Source organism: Tubulanus polymorphus, chromosome 7 (genome assembly GCF_964204645.1).
Source record: "Tubulanus polymorphus chromosome 7, tnTubPoly1.2, whole genome shotgun sequence".
In the NCBI taxonomy this organism is placed as follows: domain Eukaryota; kingdom Metazoa; phylum Nemertea; class Palaeonemertea; order Tubulaniformes; family Tubulanidae; genus Tubulanus; species Tubulanus polymorphus.
In genome coordinates this window covers 5,983,502-5,991,180 of record NC_134031.1, presented here as the reverse complement: position 1 = coordinate 5,991,180, position 7,679 = coordinate 5,983,502, and the positions used below count along the sequence as shown (strand labels likewise).

The window sequence follows — 7,679 nt, the reverse complement described above, 5'->3', positions numbered from 1 at the left end:
TTGCGCACCCCTGTATCCTCATTGGATTCGCCCCTGTTCAGAAATGATACATATACAGAATATTGTGTAAATTCACGTGTATATGATCTGAACCCCTCGTTTCGACAGGCGCTGCGCGGTGGGTAAGTGACAAACGCATGGATATTTGATGTGTGTGTAATAATGAATATTAGAAAGTCTAATCATATACCTTTGTTATGTATTTATCAGAGAATGATAAGCTGTATATCACTTTACAGTCAATTGCATCCTGTTTTATAACCTTCATCTCTCTTGAGAGAAAAAACCCAACACAACAAGTGCATGAAGTGTGTGTATATGCAGATAACCTTCAATTATCCCTAAACAAAATATAATCGTTCCAGTTCAACAAAGTTCAACCTGTCTCGATGTGAGGTTAGAAAAACTTCACCAAAAAAAAAACTATCATTTGTGATCGTAAACAGACTAGACGTTTATCAGCTAAGCAACTAGAGACAAAGGGGTGATTTTTAAAGGGGGTGATCAGGGGTGATATATGCCACAGGGGCTCGTATTTGAAGTTTTGGGGTACATAGCTTAGATCATCCAGTATCCCTGGTACTATATATGTGAGCCCCTGTGATATATACCTGTTCTTATTTTGCCCCAGCCTCGGATTTCCAAAGGTTACACCATACAGGCCTATAATACAGGCCAGGTTAATTTACACAATTTTGTTCTGTCCATCATACCAAGGCTATGGTAACAGGTAATGATCCCCCAGGAAAAAATCCCACAAGGTTAAAATCCCCAGGTAGACCCCCTCGGTAAATATCCCCCTGGTAAAAATCCCCATATATTTGATTTCACAACAAGATTTCATTTCAGCATTTAATTCAACATTTCAATATTCTTATGTTGAAAATATTCTTCAATTTTCTTATGTTTTCAATGTTGAAAAACCTTAGGTAGATTTCAAAAATTTCAAATTGTCCGTTGTTTTGGTCACACCATGGACGTATAATTTAGTTTATACGTCCATGGTCACACACTATTCACCGTGGCCAACCTACCTGTGACTTTCAGCAAGCTACGTGCATAAAAATGACTTCACTGTGACTTTTAGCATGCATCAAAAATGACATTATCGTAGTTAGAAAAATTTCGCATATGTCCCATCTTGATTTCTCTGGGTCTCCTGTATTTTCCTTATTGCTCTATACATTGTAAAAAACATTCACACGAAACCTTAATCATATTAAGTAATTTTGAAATGCAAAATACACAAAATAGCATACTACAATAAATGAGAAATCTTGTCAACATTACACACTTCCAAAGTTCATCAGCGAGCGCGCGCGGCTGATAACGATTGAATGACGATTGTTGATGATATTTCGCCATTGATGCAGATTTTGGATTTTGTGAGAATAATTTGCAGGAAATTACAGCGTGTAGTACGGCGCCGGCGGCGAGGCAAACGACCGGGTTAAGATGAAATTGAGAGCTCTACAATCGTTTTAATAGACATGCATGAGGGGCAATAGAATAAATCCGTGTGAAACTCGAGAGAATGAGAGTTCGTTTTGAAACGGTGAGGCGGATACAGTTTATGCGCAGCGTACCTATAATCCTGTAGCAATCGGAACAATGATAAATTTCCCAGTCGGAGTCAGAAACGAAAATGGCTGACGGCGATGCTACGTTTGGAATTACGGTAGCAGATCGGTTGTGTAGGTGGCTTATTGTCTCTTGTCTAATTCAATTCGACTAAAAGCGGATGGGAACGAAATTAAGAAAAAAAGAAAATTAAACGATTCTCACAGAACGACAAATCGACGAGTTTTCGCAGTTCCGAGCGTGTTATCTGATTTAGAAATATGCAGACAAATGGTACTGTGAAGACAGTGTCAGCCCCGGGGGTTCACGGTCTTGTATTGTCACTGGCGTTTACACGCGTTGGTGTTGTGTGCTTGATTCTGTTTTTCAAAATCCGTAACTTAGATGTTTTACAAAGATCACACAAAGAATTATGTACTATTTTAAAAAACGTACAGCACAAAAGCATAAGTGTCAGGGACCTAAAGCCCTTGCGCAATGTTATTCACAGTTCAGGGGCCAGTTGAGGTTGGGTAAAGATAACCGGTGGATAAATACCATTTGTAACAATGAACTTTTTTCACTATGTATGTCTACTATCCTCTGGTTAGATTAAAATGATACATCGTTTCGCCAGCGGCCAGGTCATTTTGTAAATGAATTGAAATTTGTGATCATTTCATAGCTGCCGGGTGTGTTATTGTTAGCTCGATCGTGATTTTCAAAAAAGTAGCTTAGGGTAGATAGGTCGGCCCGCCGGATCAACTTTTAACCTCAGCAGATATGAGAAATGAGGTATCAATTTTTAGCCTTAATTCTTACCAATTTTTGAGCAATTGGCCCCTGTAAATTAGATTCGTAATTTTCCCAGGTCCATGCGCTCGTCAGAAAACAACAGATCAAATAAATCTGCCCGAACTGGACAATAGAAATTATCAGTTGTCAAGGAAACAGATGGATTGATTTCTATAAGTTTCCTGCACTCTCTCGTTCGCTTTGTTCTAGATCCGGGTAATTTTCATAAATCTTTTGTCGCAAATGGAGGTGATAAAGTAGGAATTATCCGGTGAGAATGTCTTTTCAGGCGTTTTATCATCGGGCTTAATCGCTTCGAATTGTGACGTGTTTTTGTCGATTACGCGCGTTCCATTCAGGGAAAAACGAATCAAATTTTAGGAGATCCTTATTTCTAGATAATGGATAATTTAGCACGCGTGGTTTATATCACCACAGATCTCTTATTACCAAAAGAAATAAACATTAATTGGATGACAAATGAACTTGCACTAACAATGTATAAGGAGAAGAATAAATATGTTGTTATAGAACGAACGTGAATCTTTGATTGGGTCCAAATTAGGTGGGTGATTCAATCAGAGACTTATTCTATGGTGTGAAATAAAAAGAGAAAAAGCACCTTTACTGAAGTTTTACACCCAGCGAAGAAAAATACTCCCCGGCCGGGAATCGAACCCGGGTCTCGCACGTGACAGGCGCGGATACTCACCACTATACTACCGAGGATCACACTAACTGTGAGCGTTAACTGTAGATTTGTTAATAAAAGGAAATCGCGAGCCGCAATAACATGGCGTAACGGCCTTCCTAGATTTCAGTCCTACTATCGGATTGTTTTCCGAGATTGTTTTCAAGTAGAGTAGGATTTCTACGAGCAGAAAATACGCCATTTCCACAGAAAAAAATGGGAAAATTGTGATGAAAAACACGATGTCGGACAACTAAAAAACAACAATTTTTCAAATTGTGATAAATAAACGGAGGACTAAAAAGAAATACTTTTTTTTAACATTCCAGGCGGCAGATCCATACTCAAAGGAATTAATAATTAATCCATTGATAAACATAGACTATTCCAGTCGATTAAATCGACGATTCCTTACCAACTGTCACTGATGAGAATAAATATTTTGCGATTAGAAAATTTTTGCATCAATTCAATCGACTTCTTAATTTGTTTTTCGTGATCAGGGGAGGCCTTATGTTGCGCTCGAAGCGAAAGGGGGGGCATTGTTTAAAACAATTGAACGACATTTCCGTCCAGCGCAGCAGGTTCAACTTGTTGGTGAATAGAAGGTAATTAGACTTCTGAAATCATTGAATCCTATTCTCACGCTAGTGTGACACGTGTCTTCTAGCGATGAAACTCGGAGAAGATTAAAGCCATCCCCACGATGCTGTGCCGCGCAGAAAAAGTCGTACGGATTCCTTGTTGGTCTCGGCTTTGAGTAATCATTCTCCAAAGGTCTCGGTAATCCCTGTTAGACCACGGTATGAACTCGGATTTAGTGTCCATTTTAAAACGGACCATCCAACAAATACATAGCTCTGATTACGAATCTGGAAACAGTTCCACGGTTGTGAGTTAAGATTTGACTTAAGATATAACTCTTTGAAAATGAACTAATTTCGACTCAGAGTTTACTCTTACTCACGACTGCAGTTGGAACCGGATCCTGTGGTCTTACTCTATCTACATAAACTTGAAAATAGTTTGATTCTCTTTTGAGTTTCGAGTCACGAATGACATGAATTAATTTTCGAACCCATTTGAAAAATAAGTTAAATCAACAGATGTCGGTAGCAATAAGTCCAGAATTCGTTGTACCCTTCTGAACAGGCTGTCCTCAAAGATTTTCTATCCAGGTATTTAGAACCCGATAGCAATTTAGTATTGTCAGTCGAAATACCTTTTTTTCGATACATCAAATCCAGACTTGGGTATATATGAATGAGAATGAGATGTGTGTGGGAAGAATCCTGGTCTCTCACGGATCTGTCGCCATGCTAGGATTCCTATAAGTGTCGCAAACTCTCTCGGGTTGCCTTGAATTAGGACAATAGCCGTTTACATATTCCCACGGTATGGACCGACACTTGGCTTTTACACTTTATAAATATGCTCGAATGTACGTCGAAGTGGAGAAAAAAACGCGCGTCGTGTATTTAACTTGTATCGATGCCATAGCTCGATTAAGCGGGCTGTATATTTTTGGAGTTCAGTTGCTACGGACTCCGAGATGCGAGGATTTTGACGTCTTTACGGTCGATGTATCTGATTTTACACACGATCGGCTACAAACCACAGGGGCTTGCAATTTAACCTGATCTTCCCCGGGATTCTCGGGCATGACACAATATACATACATACATAGTTTTCAAGCGTGTTAATCCGCAACGAATGGCTAATGAGATCACTGGGTTAGGCGTATATTTACTAATCCGTAGAAAGCTCGCGCGGTAACGCGCACTTTTGAGCAAATTTTCAGAATTTTTGCGCGGAGGGCCTAACGGACTCCCGTTCAATTCCACTGAATCCACATTCCCTCAAGTTACGGGCCTTGTTGGTCAGCGGTTTTGTATAGTTCGATGTCTATTTGTTTCTATTCTTAAAATAGGGATTGACCCTGTTATTTATTTGATTGGTAGATTTCGAATGTAGGTAAAAATCCCCCCGAGATCAGGTTTCTATCAAACTTATAAGTATAAAACCTAAATGAAATAGATAACACTTTCTACAATGATATTATGGGTACGTAAATATTTTACTGTTACTTTTAAACTAGATTTCTTCATAGAAATTTCCAAAACTACGATAATATCATTTTTATGCATGTTGCTTGCTAAAAGTCACAGAATAATGCCGTTTTCATGCACGTATCTTAGTAAAAGTCACAGATTATCCACGGTGAATATTGTGAAAAACACCACGGAAAATTTGAAATTTTTGAAAGCTATTTAAGTTTTTCAAGATAAAAGTATTGAAGTATCTTATCACGTTTTGCTGTGAAATAAAATTTGGGGGGATTTTCACCAGGGGGATTTTTACCTGTTACCGTAAATTTGTTTGATTTGTTTTAATTTGGTGTCCCTTGCAAACCCACCACACCTGTCAGAAGCGACAACAAGGGGTTTGACTTTTGAAATCGGAAATCGAACGACAGAATGGGAGATATAGTGGCCCGTTCGGCGGTCGAATTTACAGAATTTTATGTTTAAACCGAAGTAGGCTACATAAAATTTTGGTTTAGCGTAACAAACATTCCTAACTTAATCATTTTTATCTTCCTATTCATCCGCTCTAAAAAATCTGCATCATTTTGAGCCGACGTATACAGTAGTCGAATGAAAAAAAATCGTTTACTATTCAATCGTGTATTGGTGACATCGATTGGCTTCGTATTTTTGTTGTTGTCGAAAGAAGAATATGTGAACTTTAATTTGAGGTTCATATAATTTTAGCGGCATCTTTCAACTATAGGCGGTTATATTCCTATATACGTGTACGATGACATATATGGGCGATTCCCACGGTCCCTGATGCGGTTTTTTATTGTACATTTTTAAAAAAGCTCAGAGCGCACATCCGGGGGTGTCTTCCTGGTATCCATGGTGGGCGTGTATTTTGGGCGCTTTTTTGTAGAATTTTGTATACGCTCATACATCGTATCTACGGGTTCGTAGTTTACAAATTGTTTGAATTTGATGATGACAAACATTTCGCGAGATATGAGGAGAAATCTGTATGACATTCGATAACTTCATTCCGATGGATTTCTTCATCGGACTTTTTAAATCTCTTTCGTCAAAAACTTGAACTTCATTTTTATTCTATTTATATATTTGAACAGAAACTCATAAATGATTCATCATTCAAATTAATTTTAATCAATCCAAAAATTGCGACCTTTTCCCTTCGGGAGGAGTATTCGAAAAAATGATAGAGACGTTGAATTCGACCAGGGTAGTGTAATGTAAAAAGATAATCAGTTAATCGTTATTTTATGTACATTATAGACACCAGGATTAATAATAGATTATCGTTTTTACACCATTTACAACTCTGATACGAGCCCCTGTGAATTTAATTGCCATATTTCGAATTCAAATTCGAAATCGTTTGATACTTTCTTGATATATTATAAATCATTGTGGAAGAAATATTGGTTCATTGCTTCAATATTGGATTGTTAAGGGTCTGTGTTTAAATCTAAAACGTCGTATAGCCATCTTGGAGTTGAAAGTATTACCATCAAAACGGACGAGTTTCATCGCCAATAGATTTACAGTGAGGGTATAATTGATGCCGAGTCTCCTTCCAACATTCGTGGTTTAGATTGCTGATTTCAATGAGATAGTTTCTTATTTCACAGTTCGATAAAAGTCATATCGGCTGTGAGTTGGATCACTGATCTTTGAATTCCTGAAAATAAGAAAATCCTCATGAAATAGCTAGATGCATCACGTAGATATACCCGCGATATACGAACAGTGGACCAATTGTCCGAGCTAATTTTCTAGGGTCCCATTATTTATGAAATGAAATGATTTCAATTGTCAACGATAATGCGATTTTCATGTTGTCCGATATACACATTTTGCCCGAAGGTCCAGACCGTGGGACCACGCTCTAACCTACACCTGTCTCCGATGATCCTTTGACCGGTACTTTCATTCATAAACTTCTTGAGCATAGAGTTAACTCGAGACCACACAATATATCCTCCTCCCCAGACACAGGAGACGTTGGAACACCAACAAGACACTTTCGAACGGAATAATAGCCACAAAAGTAATGATAAAAATGGACTTTTATGTACGCGAACAAGCAAAAGACCAATCAGTTGATAACTGACAATACATTTAGGCCAACAAAAATAAACAAAACGGCATAAGGAAAGCGTGAGAATTGTTAGGTCAGGCCGTCGATCCGTGGGACGAAAAACGATGTAACTGAGTTCATTTTGACCCCGATACTCAATTCACACGACGTGGGAAACTCACCGGAGAAATTTCTCTAGCGCGATTTTCTTTGAGAAAATATAAATACAAACGTTTTTCAAGACGATGGTTACGTCTGCGCGCGCGGCCTTTGCAGACGACATATTTAAAGCACGTGCACTTGTCAACTAACTACAGTCTCTCACACAGTTCTCATTATAGTCAGTCACTAGATCATTGGACGGGTTTCGCTCAATTACGATATTGTTCGTTTTCAATGAAAATACATTCGACTGTTCAAAAATACAAAACACTTTATGAGTTGCGCTTCCGAGTTCCCACACATGAAGGTCACTTAGTTTTATGAGATCTATTCATAC

The 7,679-nt window shown here is 38.3% G+C and overlaps 1 non-coding gene across 1 annotated transcript; it reads right to left on the bottom strand.

The window, feature by feature from the left end:
* Positions 1–3,012: 3,012 nt before the first annotated feature.
* On the bottom strand, positions 3,013–3,084 carry Trnad-guc (transfer RNA aspartic acid (anticodon GUC)). The gene has a single exon. It is a non-coding gene; the product is annotated as a tRNA-Asp (tRNA).
* Positions 3,085–7,679: the final 4,595 nt, after the last annotated feature.